At 41.7% G+C, this 20,535-nt stretch overlaps 1 long non-coding RNA gene across 1 annotated transcript; it reads right to left on the bottom strand.

Moving 5' to 3' along the window:
• Positions 1 to 12,778: 12,778 nt before the first annotated feature.
• On the bottom strand, positions 12,779 to 14,209 carry LOC130181411 (uncharacterized). The gene is made up of 2 exons (XR_008829567.1): positions 14,113 to 14,209; positions 12,779 to 13,243 (listed from the first exon to the last, which is right to left on the bottom strand). It is a non-coding gene; the product is annotated as an uncharacterized LOC130181411 (long non-coding RNA).
• Between the last annotated feature and the right edge of the window lie 6,326 nt (positions 14,210 to 20,535).

Below are 20,535 nucleotides of genomic sequence, written 5' to 3'. Positions count from 1 at the left end.
TTGTCGTGTGTCTGGTTTTTACTTGTGTCGTGACAGAAGCTCGTATTTTATGTCATTCTAGTAGCAGCTGGTACAGTTAATTTCCCCTCAGTTCATACGTGTGAAATTGAACAACTGTAACAGAACGATCAGTCACGTGTCTCAGGGTAGACAGAAACAATTAGTGTGTCCTGTGATCTCCAGCATGCTGCCTCTCTGGCCCTCAGGCTCCCTCCTGTATCAAATGAGAGGAGATATCTGGCAGACGCTCTCACCCCAGAGCCCTCCCTCCCTCTCTCTGAGTAACTCACTAATGGCCAGAGACCTCACAAGCAGTTTTTTTATCAAAGACTCAGCAGCTCTGCAGACCAGAACCTCTCTATCACTCACCTCCCTTATCAGTGACGAAAATGTTATCTTAGCCACTTTTTAAATCTGATGAATGTTTTCTTCCGTTCCTAACTCCTTGAGTCAAACTCCATGAGTTGAACTGCCACCTGTCACAAAACTACTGTACATATTTTAACAATCAGTCATTAAAAGGAATGTATACAAGTTGGCACCCTCTGTGGCAGTGATAAAAACAAAAACAACACCTGGCACGAGGTTTGTCTCATCTGTCAACAAACAAAAATGCCTCCATCAGAACAAAGCTGGAACCTGAAGATGAGCCAAACCATACGACAACTTTTCACACCGACAGAGATGTTTTCAGTCTTTACAGCCAGAAAGGAGCACATATTCAACATATGATGTAAATATTGAGGCAACACACTGGCGGTATGTAGCCTATCATTACAGATGTGTTGCCAGGCAACCACCATATTCCTGAGGACACAAATTCATGTGTGGTCCTTTACTAAACAGACATGGACATTCATCAGAAAGAGTTTGCTTCCCTGATTTACACCAACGCCACAATGTGGATGAGATGGTGGATGGAGAGAGAGCAGCAACACCTGAACTAAACTTTAACTACTACTACTACTACTACTACTACACTAGATCCCCATTTGCTCAATCTTTATGTAATTATTCTCTCGCTTAAAAGGCGTGATATACAGTATATGATAAATATGAAACATGTTTAAAATGATTGTAGTGAGTTGAGAAGCATCTAGACCAGAAGGCAAACAATTAGAGGCCCATTAGAGCTGTAGAAGCTCACTGGATCCTTCTTCTCCAGACTTTCAACAACGAATGACCCAGACTGGAAAAGGCTCGCGCCAACCAATCGTCAAACCCAAATCATATTTTTTAATCAGTCATCATGTGTGTCCTCACTTACACATTTAAGATGCTTTAAGATTTTTTCTGAGCCTGCTGTAGGGCAATCAAGGAGTAAAGTTTGAACAGTGAACAATTTTTGACCAAGTCGTCCGTCTTTGTTTGATAGCTGATAGATGATGTAGAGATGGACAGGTGACATGGGAGCGAGAGGGGGAGGTCCAACACAAAATGAATGAGATCAAACCGGGGGAGTCGTGGTTATATGATCTGTATTTTAACCAGAGGACTTCTAACTCGTAACACTGCAAAATCCGTCCAATACAGACGAGAAAAATTATTCTGAACATGTTTCTGTTCATCCCAACACAGGAAAATTATTTCTTTTCACCAAAGGAACATCATTCACATACAGAAACAGGTGTTTTAAACTTCACCACACCGTTTATAATTGGATTATAAAGAACAACATTCAGGCCTTGTTATCAGTTTTGGATAACATAATGGCAAAAAAAAGAATCGACAACAGGTTTCTCATCTGTTCGTGTGAAAAGCCAATGAAAAACAAGTTTTGCATTGCTTTAGCAGCTCCCATGTTTACCTTCCATTAACTTGTCGCATGCCAAGCGGATGTCAGGAGTGATTGTCCCTGGAATGGAGACGGTTTAAATTTTAATGACTTCATTTAAATGTTGCATGTCAGAGCGGTGGGTTCCCTGAACCTGAGCATTAGGTAGTATCAGGGGAAACAGCTTCATCACACAGGCATGCTGCTCTGCACCGGCTCCTTGGCATACAAAAACACTTTGCTGCTGAAATAACAAACCGCCTATTCCACAAAAACAGCCTGCCATCCTAGTTTACACCTAACGATGTTGGATTTTCTGGCTTACTTCAGAGTTATGAGGCTGAAATTGCTCACTCACACTCCCTAACAGCACTGCAACAACAACATCTCACAGTATGTTCATACTACACAATAACAATACACATGACAGAGTATTTATGTATGTGACAGTAGTACTGATTGACCTGTGTAGTAGCCATGTTTTTGTCACTGTCTATCTGACAGGTATGAGGCAGCTGTGAGCTGATATGACGCGATGTGCTGCGTTTATTCAATTTTCCAGATGAAAGCCCCGTGGACCGGTTCTTATATAAACATGCATTACCATGTTCACTGCTCTCCTGATGCTAACTCCTCCCACTTTCTTCCACCCTCCTGCCACACCACGGCGACCTGGCGCCACACACGCTGTTAACACAGCTCTGACAAATTGGAGAAAAATAATTCCAGCTCTAGAGCTTTAAATCCCAGAGCTAGATAAGCTGTTTTTATCTGAAGTACAGTGTTTGTCCTTCATGAAAATTCATCTCTCCCACAAGAGGCAAAGGCAACACTATAGGTGAACTGAGCCGAGATAAACACTCTAATTGGGATGAAAATTGACGCCATTCATTATGGATGCTTGTCTTCAAAGGCAGCGAGAGCCACTGAAATGTTGAAAGGAAACTGACTCGCAGCATTGCTGGTTCGCTTTGAACAAGTGAGGATACGTCGATTAAACTAGCACAAGACGGTTATGCAGATTACATTTGTTGTCTGACTAAAAAAGCACGTTTGTCTCATGCTGATGGCCCCTCATGACAAGAGAGCTGAAGAGAAGGAGGACTAATAAACTACTTTTATCTCTCCCGCTCTCTGTTCTTGCTCTAATTATCAGCTTGATAATGTGCTTATTCAGGTGATATGGCAAATTCTCATCATCATTGTAGCTATAGTACAGATAAGGCCAGATGGAAACTGTTTAGTGTCTTTAACATACAGCATGAAGTTATCAAAGTCTGCCTCTTTTTTCTTTTTTAATCACTGAGCTGTAAATTAGGGTTGAGGAGAGCAGTTCTCTAATGTTTTTTTCCCCATCAGCTTGCTCAGAATAACAACTTAGAGATAATTCACATGAGTGACATCCACACCTGAATTCATTTCACTGCTGCTTTCAAAACAAAACTCAGTTTGCTTCAGTGTAAAATAAGAAATTTCAATGGCTTATGAAACTAATATGTTGTGCAGTGGCTGTGTAGCAGTAAACTTATTTTGCTGCTTTATGGGTTGAACTGCTTATCACCAAGACTGATAAAGAGCAGCTGGAGTAAATACAAGGTCCTGCATTTATTTTAGTTGGAGAGCCATCAACGACATCTGTTGATAAAGCTCAGTTAAATTGGCACCATTAGTGCTGAACTGTCCTCGTTATTTATTATTACAGGTCGGAGCTTTTATGTGAATGAACGAGCCTCCATTTGGATTACACCTAAATAAATGCAAACAGTGAAGAAATAAAGACTCAACATGTTTCTCCCCTTGTTAATGAATTTACTTCAGAAATAATTAAAATTTTTCCGTGTTGTTTTAGCAACAGAAGAAAACCCCCTAAAAGCCTAATGAAAGAAAATGAAAAGCAACGGCTCTAAAATGCTCAGTAATTAAATTCGACATTAATAAATGCATTTGCCTTATTTAGCTGTAACTTTGTGAGTATTTCACTTATGCCAATGTTCTCCAACTTATTAAAGCAAAATGAAATGTCACCTCTTTAGTTTCCAGGGTTTCTGGGAATGAATCAGCAATGCATTTAAAGATCAAGAACTTACAAGTCAAGCTGAGTGGAGTGCAAGGTTTCTCCTGGAGCCCTGCTGCTTTTCACTGCAGCCGTCTAATTTGAATGCACTTAACTACAAATACTGAGCAGAAGAGAACAGTAGCAGAGCAGTGGGGAAGCTGGGGTCAATTGTAAAAAGGTCTTCCAATTTTTTTTTTATAAAATCAGTTGGAGACTCTTTTTAAGTAAATGGCAGATGTAAAGATGCAAAATAGAATATGCACTTGTAAAACATTGTAACCTGCCAGAGGGTAACAGTGCAAGTACTCAATCTTTCAACACACATATCATTAAGTATAATTTCAACTAGATGACCATTAGCTGTTAAATGATGCTTAATTCTGTGTAACAGAAAAGTATACTTTCTCTCTGGCTTTCTCTCACACTGATAATATACTGTTGAAAGACATGCCAACAGTTTGTTACCACATGAAAAAACAATTAACGACTTTATTAATTACTTATTAAAAGGCAGGAGTTCCTCTAATACTTTCTCGCACTTCAGTGATGAGGTTTCTCTACCTCTTTCTGACTATGCTGAAAATACGTTCAGTTTTACCGTGTCGGCCATGATAAATCATGTGCCTGCTAATCATAACTTACTATATCACTCATTTCTGCCTCTTTTTGATTGATGTCCATGCACCTCTACATCCTCATGTCAAGGTGCAGCACTCCTCATCCACTCGGTCTTCAGCAGTACAAACGTGACTGGATTGAGGGCTTCACCTGTGATCAGATGGGCAGTTCGAATATGTGACTATCATTGTATTTACTCTCACAGGCTTCGTTTCCAGCATCTCTGGACAATCAGTTGAGCTGTCTGCTCTCACCTGTTCCTGAGGACGAGTCTGACCTTTCTCCTGGGGAATAAACACAACAAGCCCCCAGACCTGAATCAAACCGTCCAACATCATGACTTAGCCTCCTGTTCTTTCTTTCCTATTTTGGCTCCCTGCACATTCGTTTATGTACACGCGTGCTACCAGAAACCAGTATGAACAGATGTTTACGCGTGAGTTTCTTCTGTTATTGTCATTTGTGGTCATCTATGAGTTACAGCATGTACAGTATGTTTTTTTTACTGGCCTTGATTTCAGGGGGGTTTTTCTCTAGCAAATCAAAAATAGTCAATAAGCACTCTGAGCATCATGGGAATTTAATTCCCATCTATTTGGCAACACTATATTCCACTAAGTGCTTCTCAGCTGTCACAAGTTAAGAAATAGGGTTTTAATGGATCCTATATTTGCCAAAGCTCCATAATTTGCCAGGAACCCTCTGGATATGACTCATATTGTCCTGAGCTTCATGAGTATTTTTAATCAAATTAGCGTTTGCTTAACGATCAGCGTGTTTTATTTACTGCAAGATTCTTATAGGAGAACCCTTTGATGCAGTGGCCATGTTAAATAAAGCATCACTAGTTTGATTGCATGAGTGTTTGCTGGATTAATATTATTTGTTTTGTTGCAGACGGGCAAACTCACAGCACTAATCAACAAAATGAGTCACTGTCTTAAGAGCTATTCAAATGAATCCTGGCAGCAACCTCTGCCTGTGTGATTAACCTAGACTCTCTAGGCAACTTCTTGGCCACTCTGACTAATCACTGTTGTCAAAAAAGTTGCCACTAACTTAAAGTGACAAATGTGCTGAAATTCAATACTGTTTCCTGCGCATTATGTCATATAAAATCTTGATAAAAAGCTGATAATCTGCTGGTAGGTTTGCCACTGTTGTGAACATTTACATCTGCTTGATTATTTTCCCAAACAAATGTGAGATCCCATCTTCACGAGAAAAGAGATAGATAAGCTTGATTGCTTTTGTATTTCTGCATCTTGCCTGTCAGTGTCAACGGAGCCTTTGGCGTCCTCGAGTGCTTTGTAGAACTGTTGCTGTAGCAACAAGCTGTACTAAGTGAGGCCCCGTTTGCATTCAAAAGCAGGTGAATGGAGTTTAGCCACTGAACAGAGCAAAGTGAACGGACCATCCCAACTACTGTTCAATAATGACTGCTGAGGAAATGTCTGAGGTCAGGTTGATGAGTTGACTTAACGATAAAATATTTTACAACATAAGATAAAAAAAAAAATGTTTAAAGCGCAGCTGTGATGGTGGACTGCAGAAATTTCGCATTCCACAGGTAAGCTATGGTACAGTTATGTCTCCTCCAGCTGATTGTAGTAATGGCAGCTGCTGGTTAGTCTTTTTACTTGACCGTTGTGAGGCAGAGTATGGATATCAGACCATTAGATGGTTCAGGTGACACGCTGCTTTCAAAATCCTCCGCCTGCAGAACGCCTTTCTGTTACACATGTGCCATTACATCCATTTCTCACTAAGGAATGGCTTCAGTTAACTATGGGGAACAGCCATCAAGTGTGGTAAGTGTGTGTTGCAGTTCACGTGGTGTGACCCTCAGGTGCAAACTGTATGTGTGTTTATTAATTCACAGATAAGGGTGGAGAGCACTGCTGCTCCTCACCAGGATTCATTATTTTCTGTTCTGAACTCCTGCTGCTTATGTTAATGTATCATGAATTTCCATAACAAAATAGGCATCAAGGTAGGCAGGAAAATCACTTCAACACAGCATGCAATTTAAATGCGCCATTTCACAACCAATCATTCAGCAGTGAATTTAGGGATGGTTACAGACAGACACGCTAGTCGTCTCTGCAAGCTACTGCAGGGCAGGTGGAGGGTAAAGGACATGTAAGGAGATCTGTTTGACTCATCAGTGCCTCTGCTTTGTCCTTTTTATACCCTTCTTTCTCACTAAGCTGAATAACTCAATGTATTCTTCACAATTCATTAAAATGGAGGATTTCTACTTTTGTTTACAGTGACAGTAATGGGCCAACAGTTCAGAACACATAACAGCAGTGGTAATTTATGTTGATGAATCATAGCTGTATGAACTCCATTAATAAATACGATTCATTTAGCATCATTGTCAAATTGCCTGAGCCTGCTGGAAAGGTGTTAACAACTCAAACGAGCTGATAGAGACGATTAAAATGACACCGAGAAACACTTTTTAGGTTTTCCTGTCACAATTTGCCACAGCCTCTCTTCAAGATGCAACTCACGAAACACCTCAGACTGTAACATACAGGGAGATTTTCTCATTCACTGTTAATTGGCTCATTTATTCCTGCGTGCAGTGAAAAAAGAAGCTTTGTTGAGCTTAAACTTGACTAACAAAGTTTCAGAGTGTGTCTGAGAAGAGTTGTTTGGATTGGAACAGACACTGACGTTAATGGAGAGAGGCTAGAGCGTCTGCAGACAGTCCATGCCACCCGTCTGTCTTCTCTCCAGGCTAAACGCCTCTTGTCACAGCTGACAACTCCTGCAATTGATTAAGTCAGTCTCGTTGACAGGAAGACACGAGGTCACAATTATGATGAATGCTCTGTTGATTCTTTTGATATCAGGGAAAAAAAAAAAAGACTTCAATTTACTTTTGCTGAGCTTAAAATAATTAGATTGGCCAGTCAACATGGAAAAATACTGATGCTGGGAGTGAAGTTAAAAATTGACTCCTGTGAGATTCACTTGGATGAATCTCAGACACGTCACTGAACATTGCAGCAACTTTTCCCACCGGCTGTAGCAAAAAGGAATTGAAATTCAATTTCTGGGCCTGAATCAGTTTATTCATCACACCATTCCATTGTGCATCTATCATTTCACCGATCTATTAATGTAGCCTGTGAGATCTAAGCTGAGGTGCTTCTCACCTTCAGCGTCTGAGCACCTCAATATCTCCCATCTCTCCAGCTCTTCACGGCTCAATACTCTCTGCTCTAATATATATGACCGATCCTTTCAGAAGCCAATTCAGAAGCTAACCACCACATTCCGGACTTCTATCAGGCCCTGATAACGCAAGGTTTGACCATCTGTCAGCACTGTGACTGTTGGCTATAAACTTCACACTCTGTCTTTTTATTCATCTGTTTTTTTTTTTTTTCAGAGGAGAGATGCAGCCTGAAGAGCCACGGGCGGAATCGGAGGGGAGAGAGAAATCAATTACTGTCTTTGCCTTCTGCCTAAAACAAGCCGTGTCGAAGACCATCTACAAAAAAGGAGGACAAAAGGGGGCTGGTGGCCCCTCAACCTCCCAAACCTCTGGAGACACAGCAGAGAGCATCCTGTCATGAGCTCTGACACGCAGCCATCACTGCCACCAGTGCAAAATAGGCCCCTGTCACACCTCAAAATGGGATCCAGCCACTTCATGTGCAATCAGGCCTTCATCAGTGATTGATGAGCACAAAGTGGAATATGAGGAAAGACAGCAGAGAAGTGGCCAAGGCAAAAAAAGACAATTTTGAGTAGTAAGCCCAGAGCCCAGACACTTCAGGATCCTTCATAGTACAATGGTTAATCGAAACTTTCTGAACTGAAACAAGTGACTTGGACAATAAATAAAGTAAAAAAGTAATATGCTGGAATGAGAGAAATCTATATGGTTGTGTGCGTGCAGTGTCTCTCTCACATGACCAATCATGTGTTTAATAATTTAGGCTACAACACATGTGCCTTTCTGATAGCCAATTATTGTTTTTCATTCCAAAGATAATTCTCAAGCAGAGTTTGACATTTTATTTGTCAGGCAGTAAGAGCTTTTTCATGACATCAGTGACTCTTCTGGCAAGTTTTGTATTACATAACATGTGATGTCTCTGCGAGTCCCTGAACTGCAGGTGAGGAAGTTGCAACCATCTAAAAACAGATGAAGCCATTAGAGAGAGAAAATAATCTTCCTCACTGAAAATAATCTCTCAAACTCATGAAATGACTTTGGGCTGTCGCTATTTACTGAAAGACTTTCCCATATCATATTCCAGTGAGTGATAATGAATGCTAAGTGAGTGAGTATGAAGCCAGAATGCAGAACTATTTCAATAAGACAAGAAAACCAAGAAATCAAGAAAGTGAATACTCTTATTTCACAGTCACTGGCAAGCCCCGATTGCTCAAGTCATATTGAATGATACCTGATTCCTCCTGCCACCTTGTCTCTAAAGCCAGAAAGTGCTTTGAGAGGGTTTGACTGAAGCAGAGTTGTCCTCCCTATAGTTCAACCACTGAGATGTGAACTCGATAACAGACTGCTTTATTTTCTCCGGCCATTTGGTCCAAACCAGCTGGAGAGGCCGGAGACAACACAGCATCTGGCAGGGGAGAATGTGGACCCGTCACCACGGCTCGCATGTGTGTTTGTCTGTTTTGGTATGTGTAGATGCAGTAGAATGGATCTGTGTGCGTGGCGCCCGCAGAGAGACGACGTGTCACAAATCGCTGCTTCCATCCCACGCGCCAGGGACAGTGTGCCCATCAGCTTGGCATGATTATGGGCGTGAGAGAGGCTCTGATTGTGGGATGCTGGAGCGTGAAGCCACTGGAGAGGAACAGAGAGGGATGTGGCAGGGCCAGAGAGGAGGGAATGAAGAATGGAAGGGAAGCCCAGCTGGCGGCTGCTTCTAATTGGGCTGAGCAGGTTTCCATGGCTGACCAGACCCATATGCAATGTGGAGCTAAAGAGAGAGCGAGAGAGGGCCACAAGCAAAGTAGCAGGGCAGGCCAGGCTGCAGGGGTGGAGGGGGGGGGTGGGAGGCGGGCAGGCAGGCGAGAGGCTGGTCACACTCCAGCAGTCACAGCCTCTTTGTGACAGGGGGCAGAGAGAGCCAGCTGTCACCCCCTGACAGGGGTACGCACACTCCTCCATGTGTACTGATAACACAGGCTCAGTGAACACACAAAAACAGACGCATAACAAAAAAGACACTTATGAAACAACTACTTTAATCAAGGCTTTCGGCTCTCGCTGAGGGAGGGAATGAATGGGCCAAAAAAAAAAAACAAACAACAACAAGCATGAAAGACAGAAAGGGACCTGATGAGAAGAACCAGGGGGAAGAGAGTGTATTGCATTCTTCCCGCTAGATATTTTCTGCGTGCCATTGGAAACAATTAGAGGTGATTAAAAGGTGAACTGACAAGGGGAGTGTAGATTCCCCCAGCACCAACCCAGCTACCCCCACCATGCCTGTTAGATGGGGGTGTTAGTGCGTGTCGTGCTCAGGGGGCGAATCGATTCACTTCACACTCTCGGCAGCATTAATTAATGATCTGTTCTCTCTATTGTACAGTGACTGGCTGTCACACTACACTTTCTTTCCAAACTTCACTCCATCCTTTCATGCACAAGTCTCCTGAGTCCTGGCTTCCTTGTACGCCCTCCTTTCATTTTACAAACACATAACACGACACAGATGCACTTCAACATAAATGCTGACACAAACAGTAAATGTACCAATAAGGATTATAATATTGAAACAGAATATATGTTTGCATGCAACATAAATTCTTGGAGCGTCATTCATAGGCCTCTGTTTTTATTTATTCATTGCATTTACAACCGAGCAGATGTCTGGAGGGCAGACCACAATCCTGTTTATGAGAAAAGAGCGAGGGAGAACAGAAAGGTAGGAAGTCAAACCTGATGTTCAGTGCTCGACCCGTGGCTCACTGCTGCCCCCTACTGTGTAAACATTAGCATTCCACACCTAACGCACTACACAGGTTTACCCTCAAAGAAGCTTTAAGGCTGTCAGCAGGACAAAAAAAAGTTGTATTGTTCATACTTTCTTAAAGCCTCAGGTCTCATGTTTGATTTCTCTGTGGACATACGCGTCTACATTTCTTAGTGTGTGCACAAACTACACATCCAGAGAACATGCACACTAACAGCAGTCCCTGGACTTACTTCTGTCTGCATCGTGCAGCAGTTTGAGATTTTCATTGTGATTCTTTAAATATCAATTTTTACACGATTACTCAAGAAGCTTAATTATATGTGAAACATCTGTACTACATTATCCTCATGCCCACTCACACAGACATGTCTGTGCAGGCGGAGAGTTAGAAAGATTGGAGTGACTGCAGGAGCCCCCAGGGGGCTGAGAGAGACAGTAAACTAAGCCATGAAAAAAAAAATCAGATCACCTTGAATTTGCATAAACAGCCTTCAAATGGCTGCGCAGAGGGTGTAAGTGTTAGCAATCCAAGCCTGAATAACTCCCAGCCGCGGATTAGTATTGGGTTCACCCAGGTCATTTAACACTTAAGACAGTCTCCAGGGAGCCTATTCATGTTGGACAAATTGTTTTGCCTTTACGGCAGCTCTGCTCTGCACAGGGGTGTTAGGGAGTTCTGAGGAGTAATTTGCCGCCTGTAGTGAGGGACACTTTGCACCCTGTTCCTTCCGTTCAGAAAGCAGGGCCATATCAAAAATACTAAATGGCAACAGTAGCAACATGAGTACCAATTACATGGAAATAGTCCCTGTCTGGGTTAAGGTCCCGAGGATAGGCTAAAGATGTGGGGGGATAATGAGCGAATACTCTTCTTTTAGCTTCAAGCAGAACAGGCACACAGATGAAATGTGGAACACACAACTCTGTGAACCGGAAATATAAAAACTTTGCAAAGGCGGGCATAGCTTGTCAAGTTATGAAGGGAGTCAGAAGGTTATCAAGAAACTCAGCGTGTATGTGTGTGTTTGTGTGAGAGACCTAGAGAAAATTGCTTTTGTTGGCGAGGAGTCAGTTGAGTCTGCCTTTATGGCACTGAAGAAGAGAGCAGGGGCAGACCTCCCTACAGCATCCTGCCAAATGGATTCTCCGAGTGTAAACATCCTTCCTGTACACGACGCAGTCATTTACACGCAAAGGACGTCTGAGGGATGAAAGAGATGCCGGTCAACAAAGTGTTATCCTATTTCTCTGCTTTGCAGTGGCTCCGGCGAGGCTTCAAACTATTCTCTGGTCTCACTTGCATCAGGTGAGCCAGCACCACCTCTGGTCCAAAGCAGTGATTATTATCCCTGCAGAAAAGCAATTGGAGCAAAATGCATCCCCAACTGAATACAGTATGACTGTAAAATAGATTTGTTGCTAACTAATTATGCATTTCCCATGCAATTTATAACACAGCAATGCCTCCAGTAACACTTAACTTCTGGAGCTTGATTAATGACACCATGCTAGAAGCTGGAAGCCTAGAAATAGGAGGTGGGGAGAAGGAGCTCACATCGCCAGCATCAGCAGTCTGGACCCGCTCCGTCTGTCACCGCTCTCGCCCGCTTCCCATAAAAGTAAAATGCAGCAGGTTTGGAAAACAGCCTTGTCCTGTTTGTCAGAGAGCTTGTTGTAAATATCGTGTTTCTCAAGCCCCAGAGGTGAAAGCTTTGGTGATAGCACTCATCACCACCCTGGCACTTCATCTGCTGGTGCCAGCCACACTAAGTGCAAAGCATTGTTTCAGATAACACTAATCTTTTGAGCCACAAAGTGATAATCATTTACCTACAGCTTCAATGAGTTACTTTTTTTTTTTCAGTCCTACAGCACAGATGACTCTGCTGTATCAACAGTGCTTGGATAGAGCTGTTGATCAATAGCAATTATGAATGATTACATTTGGTTCTGGGATTTTTATAAGTCACTCTGTAATTCAACATATTCACCTGTTCAGCGATGGAGGACGGTGCCACAGAGCAAGCCAACAATCAGCATCACGAGGCATTTTGTCAAGCTAAATGACAAAGTGTTATTATTACAGTATACTGCATTTGTGATACATTGCCTCCATTTCTCTTGGCTCTAATTAAGTAGCTTACTCATCTCCAGGGGTGGACTGGGACAAAAATTCAGCCCTGGCATTTTCTGTCCAGACCAGCCCACTACATTATCAGCGGACACTACATAGAAGTCCACTAATCTCGCGGCATCTTCTCTCATGCATACTACAAAGGAGAGTCATACTCCTTGATAGCAGTTAACAAATAAAGCACTTAACTATGAACTCAAGGACTAAAATTGACAGCTATAGCAATCAATCAATCAATCTTTATTCATTATAGTGTCAAATCACAACAGAAGTTATGTCATGACAAGGGGTGGGACGAGACTAAGGGGAAGAACCCTTATGCTCCCCTTTCAGTTTTTAGTCTGTGACTGTGAAAATCTTTTGGTGTAAGCCCAGCATTAGTTAAAACCAGACTCGGACAATAATAACAAAAAAATATCCTGTCAAATAATCTAAATAGAAACATATTACAGACAGTAGCAGCATTAGAGCTGAAACTCACTCACTCAACGGTGACTCAGTCATTATGAAACCATAAATAGAGAATTGGAAAAAAATATATATATATAGCTGTGTGAAAAAGTCTAAGACATGGGTTACAGGTGTGAATAGATATGCATTCTCGTATACGTGTATGTGCACAAGTATGTATTGCCCTACTTCCTCGTCCGCAGCCAGCCAGCTCCGCTCCTCACCAAATTCATGACCTGCAAGAAACAGCAAACAGAACTCGTACTCAGTATCTGTGTACTGACAAGTATATGTAGCCTTTTTGTGACGTAGTGTCACTTGGTGAACAAAATTTATCTGTCATGAAGGATGACTTAAGTCTCAAAAGAGCCCTAACTCAAAACCACAGAATAATGTACAAGATAAAAGATTAGTTCATATTGAACGAAACGTTCGCGAGCGTAACAACACTAGTGGCTTTGCCATGTTTTCATTATGACACTTACTAGTGTTTTCCAATGCAAAAAAGTCAGATCTTTGTGACAATACCTGAAAATGCTCAAGACAGCACTATACACAGCCATTTGAAAACTACAGTAAAAGTAACACATTTACACAGAAATTAAAGTTACACACAAATTATGAAATAGTTATCACCTCAGTAAACAATAAATGAATTGAAAGATTACAATAAATTCAATGGCAAATATTGCAAATTAAACTAATTATTTCCTATAGGTTTACTTGTATTTTGTGCTAAAATTCAAAGTATCTCATCTGTATTTACAATACAGCTTGATTCTGCATCTCTACTTACAGCTCATTGGTCCATGTGAATGTTTACTGTTGCTATGGCAACAAGAGACCGCTGACGTTAGCAGCTCTTAGCTAGCTTAGCTAAATCATCTGAACAATAATAACCCATAATATCACAATTCGGCATATTTAAACAAAATCAACCACAACTACCAACATTCACAGCCCTTCAAATCTGGGCTAACATGTTGTCACAAGTAGGACTATGCATTTAATTAGGTCACATCATTCAATGTAAAAACGTTTTCTACTTTGTTTTGGACACGTCTCAAAAATGTAGCCTAGCCAGCCGCATGCTAACGTTACTTACCGTGTATGCCTCCACTCGCTCGTCTCCCGGCGCGGCAGCACCTGCTGGGGTGGTGACCCCGGCACCAGATAGGTCCGTCAATTTAGAACATTTAGCAGCAGCCACCTCCAGAGACTTCAGCTTTTTAAGTCGCAGTTTTTCAGCGCCACCCGGGCGTTTCTTCCGCTTCTCCGTCTTCAGCTCAGCAGCAGCCCGTCTCACGACTCCCGCCCATGGCATGAGGTCCCGCCCACCCTGGTTTGTGTTGTGATTGACAGCACTGTCAGGGCTCTCTGAGCCTGTCAGCCCATGATTGATTGACAATGACAAACAATAGACCGATAATATGTGTCGATGCTGGCAACACACTGCTAGCCCTCTGTAGCCGATTGGCCCAAATGGAGGGAATTTAGAGAAGAAAAACAAAACAAAAAAAAACATAGAGGACCGGACCGGCCCACATTGTTTCAACGGCCCACCGGGACGATGCCCGGTATGCCAGATGGCCAGTCCACCCCTGCTCATCTCTATGGTGAATATATGGCTTTGTTATTTGTTTCAATTACAGGACTATGAGCCATGGCAGAGATTTATATGTGTTGTTGCAATTTGTTGGTGTCTGGGTGATTATGATTTTTTTTTCAGATATAATAAAAGTGTTCTCATGTACTATTGTGAACCCTGCACATGTTGTACTGGGAGCAGGCCTGATGCTGACCTGGTCATATAATCAGTCCTATGTTACCTTCATGCTTCTACACTCATATGTAACATAATGAGATAACGAGAACTGAAGAAGGCTCTGATTGTTAGTGAAGAGAGGACAGCTTAGACTATTCTTATGGACACTTCTAACTTCACTGTGCTCCACACTTGAGCCAAGAGTGAATAAGCATTAGCATGACAAACGTTGAAACCCAGCTGCTGCTAAACCAGTTTTTCAGACACGTATGTTCTAAGTGAACTATGCTGAGATGAGGAGCATATACAAGTAGCAACACCATTTGACTATCAATCATAGTCTATTTATCATTCACTAGTCCCTCAGCCTATTTATAATGAGCCAACTTTTTGACTGGAGACCCAGTCTCCAACAGTCCAGAGACTGAGGTTTACTGATGGGCACACTCATACAAAATATTAACATATTCCAGCTGGTACCAATCCACAAAACCTGCACAAGTCAAGAGCATTTTATGATTGATGTAAACCAATATGATTCACCGAAACACTGCATGGTTCTTATTTGCACAATATGTGGTCTTTAACTCCTTTACAAGTTTATTTTGAGGAATATGTAGAAAGCTCTTCCATTAAGCACCACTCATGAATATTTGAAGTTGCATCCTTTTCTCCAACTTTTATGGGAGTCTTAAGAAAATCATGTAAAAGCACATCCACTTGCAACAGCTCCTCGTCTGTGCGACCTGCAGCAAAGCACCCCTGTCTCCTTTTATTAGAATGTGATCAGAAATACTTGAGGTCTCAAAGGACTGCGGTACATTGCCAGCAGCACAAATATGAGCTGGGCTGCTTTTTTCAAGGCGTTAGCTTGTGAGCTGCACATTCATTAATGAATCAAAGAATTAACCACACAAAAAGCAGCCGCATAGGCAAGTATTAAGTTGAACGCTAATTAGCAGTGAGTGTCATCGAAACAAATAAAGGTAACTAACAGAGCAATTTAAAAAATGATATAATTGAATATCTTAACTAAGAATATTCAAAGTCATTCTTCAGTATTCCTCCTCCACTCCATCATCACTTCCTCTTCTATACATTTATACATTTTATCATCACCCTGTTATCCCATCAGAATTCATTAGACATCGCCTTCATATCATCAAATCAAATAAAGTTGAAAATCTAACTCCCTATTACCCACAGGAGCCATCAGTGGGATTTTTATTAAACCAATCAGCGACTCACATGCAACAGCTTACCCCCACAAGGAAAACACCCAATCACCAGCACCTGCATCAAGACTCCCTCTACAATCAGTGCAGTGATGGCCAAGCTGGGGCATGCATCTGGTATAGAGATAAAAGCGTTTTCCCCCATAATCAGTGTGCATCATAACTCCAACAATATTGCCTCCATACACACTGATAAACAACTTCAACAGCCGTTTCACAGAAATCAAGAGGAAATCAAATGTCTTCACTCACCTGCCAATTTTCCAGACTTAAAACATTACATTCGAAAGTTCAGGAGTGCAAACTGAAATAGAGACTTTAACAAAGTTTAAACAATCCAGTGAGAACTGGAGCTAATCTGAAGATTAAAGGTTGATTGTGACAAAAAAACAAAGTTTGATATCTAACAACTACAGTAACTTCCTACCTCAAAGATTCTAGGACAATTTTCTTTCCCTTCATTTCTTGTGTAGATATCAGAATTGTCATAGGACTGTTAGCAAGGGCAGGAAGGCAGCCTCTTATGGAAGTGCTGGGTACAGTCACAATCAACAGATGGTGAGCACTGCTTCTTTCCCCCCCCCAGGGCAACAGTAAAACTGAGCTTGTGAAATCTGTCACAATCCATGGTGGTAAATGTCTCGCAGTTCCTGCAAATGCTAATGAAGCTCAAGTGAGGTCCAAAACTGAGCAGGGGTGGGCAGGGAGAGATGGAGTCCAATTTAAAAATGACACTGTGTGACAAACTCATCCTTTCAGAGGGCAGAGAGTTTTCTCTGGCCTGCAGTCAGACATTCACAAATGAGTGCTGCTCAAAGATGCCACTGACATTAAGGTTGCCATTGTGTCCATCTCCTTTGAGGCCCGCTCCCAACACGTTCCATCAGAGGCCTGGATGAAACTTGCCATTGCTGGCAAACACTAGCCTTCATTAGATGGGTTATAGTAAGAAAGTTAATTATAATGTGCTGCTTTTGAGTGAAATGAGTTTAAAACAGTGGGGGTGCACATACTGGACATTCAAAAGACCTCCACTCAGCTGGAACTCAATTTGAAAAAGTGCCCTTGACATGAAGCCTTCAGAAGGAGAGTACTGATGTGACATTGGTTTTTATCTGCTAATGAACACATCCAGAAGTCCCTCTGTTTCACTTCACACATACACACAGTCAAATCTTTGGTAATTAGCAGTGTTTCACTCACTAGTTCAAAGTTTCAGATTAATGCAGCACAGTTGATTGAATCCTGTACGTAAACACAATCTACACCATGACTGAGTAACAGAGTGTGCAATGTAAATGTGATGCATTTATATCAGATATAACAGATTATTATGGAAATATGTTCAGAGTTGACACCTGCTCACTCGCTTGCTCACCAACTATATGGCCTGATGTCATTCCCCACAAAAAAAAAAAAAAAAAAAAAAAAACATCTCACTTTGCACAACAGAGATTAGGAAGTGAAAATTAAAACGTTCACCCCAAAACCCTGCATTAGATGCAGAGTCTGATCACAACTATAGTGTGTAATCTATGTGAGGCTGGGTCCATTCCTCTTCTAGGCACCTCCAAACTACTAGGTGAATATTGCATCTAGTGAGATGAGGAGTAAACCTAAACCCAAACAATCCAAATTATATGCAGGGTACATCAGCAGGTACTTACAGTATTTACTAGCAGGTATTTAAAATAAATAAATAAATAAAATCACAAATTAATGGGCTGGAACATATAATTTCTTCTTGTGAAAGGTTATGTTGCGTGATAAACAGATAACCATAAGTACATGGGAATATATCCTTACATTGGTAATGGGTGCAGCTGAGTGTGGCAGCGGCAGAGACCACAGAACAGGAGCTCAGCAGTTTAGGTGTAAGTGAGGTACGTGGACGAAATGTGAATATAACTACCTGTCGTCCGTGACAAAAGCCATGATGACTTCACCATGTAAGTACAGGAAAATGATTATATCAGTGGCTTCTCACGTTACATAACAGCCTCCAAAATCAGCCTTCAGAGGAAATGCAGAACGTCACCAAACCACCGCAGAGGCCCATAATACTCAGTCATGAGAGCACACATTTAACTACTACACAAGAGTCATACACATCACAAGGCACAAGCCCGAGAACCTCCAAAAGAAAATGACTCGCAGGAAGTCACGATCAATATCATCAGCAGCATTGCACCTGGCTAACTGGACAGAAAGTAGCAGACGACAAGCAAACACGCGGGGCGGCAGTAACACACGCAGCAGCTGAGCAGGTGTGTTTGATTACAAGATGAAGTTGAAAACTGTGGCCAACAGAGTGTAAGACTGGATTGTGTAAGTGGGACAACAACAGACCTGTTTCTTGGCAGAGCATGTCTTTCCTTTCAGTCCTTTGGGTTCACAAAAAGAAAAAGAAAAAATGCTACGAGGCTACGTGTGCTGGCTTAGTGGCGTAACTCACCGGGGGACTTCCAGTGAACTGAGCAATCAATGACGTTATTAAATACACCTGTGCTTTTCCTGCAGTGATGAGTGGAAGTCCGGCAGGTGACCTGAGCAGCTACGGGGCAGGAAGCAATCACACACAGAGGAGAACTAAGTCATCTCTGCACAGTTTGAACAGTACAGCAACCAGCTTGGCAAAGTGAGAGGAGAAGCTGAATTACTGCTGCTATGTTATTGTTGTTTTCCAAGATGTTCAAGACCTATTAAAAACAGAAAATGTTGCGTATAGCCTATATAAAATCTCAAACTAGTGTGACAGTGAGGAAAGAGGAGCGGTAGGCTACATACAATTTCAACAAATTCACAGATGACCACAACTTTGTCTTAGTATCTCAAACTTTAAATTAATTGAGTTTCAAATTGGTGGTTTTCAAACTTTGAAAATCAGTCCACATAATCACTGCAGTATTTGGTCCAGCATTTTACAAATTACTTTTATCCACACATTGGTTTGCCTTTGCAATTTAGGGCAAACTCACCACCTGCATTATAAATGTTCTGTGCTGATCTGCTGGCCTCTTTTCCAAAGGCCTTGCATTACGGTTAAATTGAGAAACCGGCTTCTCTGAAAGATTATTTCTTGACTTAACAAGATGTTTTTTATTGTAAAGCCAAGCTTAATTTGTAACCAGGAAACTGACTCCAAGCAAAAGAAACAAAAGGAAATGGGATACTTTTAAGTTTGCATGTCAAAAAGTGATTTAATTATGAAACATTATATAAACATCGCCAGGGCCAATTTGCTCCTATGGACGGGTTGTGGATTAGCCTTCAAAACCTAAAGAAAACATAAATAAAATCACTGCATTTTTGTGATTACTACAGGCTGCCAGAATGATCAAGATTGACATAAAAAAGATTTAGCCCATCCACAGCTAAGCAATGAGAGAACTGACTAGGTCACGTTCACATGCTTCCAAAGGAGGAGGTAAACAAATTATCTTGTTATATGCCGTCAATGGCTGTGGGTATTAGGGCCGGAGAACCCAGTGGGAAATCACACAGAGTAATGATTAGAGATTCAGAGCCTGCCAGTGGGTATTTATATCTGCAGTCTGAGAGTGAGCACTTCCCCTTAACCAGGCTGCGCCTAACAAGAGCTTGGGTTTATTTCAGTCATAAACCAGTCAGTGAACTCAACATGAGAATCAGCAGTTTTCCCATTTCAACAGAAAAATAAATTCAGAAGCCGAGATTTACTTCAGTTAATATATAATTTAACACTAGTATCAAAGATTACTCAATACCCCAAAATTTGCAGTCCCAAAGGATCCAAAGGATTGGAAACAACACACTGAAAGTGTCGCATATGTTTCAGAAGAAGCAGAAAGGTTATTGAGATGTTGGCCAACTGCCTCAAGGAGGAACTCTCCAGCCCCCCGTCCCACATGGCAGCGGAACAATCACTAAAACTTCTAAATCACTAATAATCATGGTCTTATGATATTGGATGGAGAAACATGCCGAACTCTCTGTTTCCAAATACTGCCAGAATCTACAGATTTATCTGCCAGATGACACTTGCAGTCTCTCATTTTGCCATTGATATTAAACTATTCATAACCTGCAAAAATATTTGCAATACATTGTCCTTGATGTAATCGGAAAATGTGGAAATCAACCCACGGAAAATTAAATCCATAATTCTAACCTCTTTCCCCCGCAGACTACTGTGTTCATTTCAATGTATCTGGTTATGATTTGTCTGTCTTTTGTGCTTTATTCACAGGAAGGCATGATACACAGTCGCTGCCTTGAATGCTAATTAACTGTCTCGAGCAAAAGAGAAAAACAACCCTTTCACATCCCTGAGCTTTCATCCTGGCTCAAACCTCACCGCTACCAGGTGTGATGTGTTTCTTCACTCAAGGCCAAATCTCCATCCTTCATGCTGGAGCAGACAAGAGAACTGATTGCGCTATATTGCCCCTGTAATTTTGCGGGCTGGATGGGGTCACTCAGTCAAGAAAAGGAGCAGACAGTCTCCAGCTCCAACTCTTGAGATGTGAATCAAACTCCAGTCCTTTCT

This window comes from Seriola aureovittata, chromosome 14, assembly GCF_021018895.1.
Source record: "Seriola aureovittata isolate HTS-2021-v1 ecotype China chromosome 14, ASM2101889v1, whole genome shotgun sequence".
NCBI classification, from domain to species: domain Eukaryota; kingdom Metazoa; phylum Chordata; class Actinopteri; order Carangiformes; family Carangidae; genus Seriola; species Seriola aureovittata.
This window is presented reverse-complemented; position numbering and strand designations above follow the sequence as displayed.